The following is a 2,342-nucleotide window of genomic DNA, read 5'->3' on the forward strand; positions in this document are numbered from 1 at the left end:
TTTGATAGAACTATACAATGGCAGTGCTTGAAGAAACTTAAATATCTTCTGGCCCAGCTCCCTCATTGTCCAGGTAAGGAAATGGGCTCTTCTACATTGTGCTGCTCAAGGATAGATTTCATGGTCCTCCAGGCAGTAGCTGTTGCTGTAAGCCAGTGGTTCTCAACCTTCCTAATGCTGCAATGTATTTTCATTGTTACAAAGGGGTTGCAACCCACAGGTTAAGAACTGCTGCTCTAAGCTCTACACAATTGACCTCTATGTACAATTAGCCTTCTGTTAGGAGAGAAACCTTATTGGTAAAATATCAAGGCTCTGACAGTGATGATATGGCACCAGCCTGATCTGGTAGCTTGATGGGCATTGATGAATACCTGCTGTGGAAGGGTATAAGCACCTTGGAGCAGTTCTTCCACCTGGCCAGGTGGGGCCTCTTAGAGAAGATGAGCTTAAGTTGTGTTCCAAAGGAGTAGAGTTTTAAGTCTCGGGGTATGCGAAGAAAAAGAAGAGGAGGAGAATGGGTCTCTTAGTTGGGAGAGTCAAGGGGAAGGCAGGATGATTGACCTCTGATGGCTGGGTGGGGACGTTGACAAGACACCAGTAGTTTGGGAGGTATTGACCGTGATGATGATAGATTCCATGCCCTCCTTCTGAGACTGGTGGCAACATTGATGGTAAATGCCAAGGGGCATTTTGGGGGTAGGAGCCAACAGAATCTGGAGCAACCAGCTATGGTGCAAGGTTGGGGCCTCTGGTTCTCTGAGTATAGGACCAAAAAACTCAGATTAGGCACAGTAATATAGGGACATTGAGAAGAGGCACAAGTTAGGAGAAATGAGGGTTGAGTAACTGATTCCTTTACTTATGATAATTCAGCAAACAACACAGACAAATACTACTCAAATCTTTGATTTCAGGAAACTGAGTTTAGTGGGATGGTACCTGCCTGGGAGACACAAGGTGACACCCAGGATGTGGCATGGAAAAGCAGCCCCAAGGGATGAATAGAACTTCTGTCGGGCTGTAGGTGATGAGAGAGTCCAGGGAATTCTAGAACTGAGAACAGCCAGTATAACGACCAGGTGTGTTCTGGAATTGTGGAATGAGAAGTGCACAAGGAGGTGGGCAGCATGAGATGCAGGATGCACTCTGTAAAGAACCCAAGTACTGTGCTAAGGGAGTGGACTCAGTGCTGAGGCAAAGAAGGGCTGGTTGAGGTTGTTCTAGTTGGTGGTAGGAGAAATGATTAGGGCCTGGTGCCCATAGCTCGGTGGTTAGGGCACTGGCCACATACACTGGGTGGTTTGAACCCGGCCAGGGCCTGCTAAACAACAATGACAACTACAACAAAAAAATAGCCAGGCGTTGTGGCAGGCACCTGTAGTCTCAGCTACTTGGGAGGCTGAAGCAGGAGAATCGCTTAAACCCAAGAGTTTGAGATTACTGTGAGCTGTGACCCCAAGGCAGTCTACCAAGAGCAACATAGTAAGACTCTGTCTCAAAAAAAAAAAAGAAAGAAAAGAAAAACAATTAGGAAGTAGATGACTGGAGGAACTGTGACGTCTGTTGGAATCACGTGGAAAAGAGAATGAGCATCAGGAAAGAGAACCTCTGGAGGTGTGAGGTATATGGACAGGACGTGATGCCCAGTCCTACTCAAGAGGGCAGGAAAGAGAATTAATTGAGAATCTTCCTGATTTCTGGCTATGGCACTGGGCCAGCTCCACTCTCAGATGGAGAGAGAGGCTTGCAACAGAAATTGTTGAGAACTGAGCTTGAGCTAGGTTGGACTGGAAGGGCTGGTGGAAGAGGTCAGGAGACAGGTTTAGGAATTACTCTTACAGCCATTCCATATGGAAGAGTGGACACTCTTCCCTTATAGTTTTTTCCCCTGTAACTGAGAGAGAAGCAACAGACCCAAAATTACCATGGGCTTGTCCTGAATCCAGCTAAGGAGAGAAAATATAAATAAACAGAGGCAGGGCAGGTGAGAAGAGGGACACATTATGTCCATCAGCATGGAGCTGGAAGGTGTGGAGGGGTTAGACAGGCTTCATGAGCAGAAGGTTCTAGCACAGCTGCAGCCCCTTAGCTCTCAGGGCTCTATCCCTGGGAACCAGCCTGCTCCACACAGCGGGAAAAATCAAATCTCTCCCATAAATTTCCCAGCCCAGGTGCTCAGCACCTCCTTGCTGTGGTGAGATCACAGGATGCCCCATTCTGTGATGAGAAGAGGGGTACAGAGCTAAGCAGAGCCGGGGTGGAGTGGGATAGGAATGTCTAGAGGCACATAGGGCATGGGTGGCCAGCAGAGGATGCTAGCCCTTGGGAAGCGGTTGGGT

Source organism: Otolemur garnettii, unplaced genomic scaffold, assembly GCF_000181295.1.
Source record: "Otolemur garnettii isolate 467f Iridium unplaced genomic scaffold, OtoGar3 scaffold00092, whole genome shotgun sequence".
In the NCBI taxonomy this organism is placed as follows: domain Eukaryota; kingdom Metazoa; phylum Chordata; class Mammalia; order Primates; family Galagidae; genus Otolemur; species Otolemur garnettii.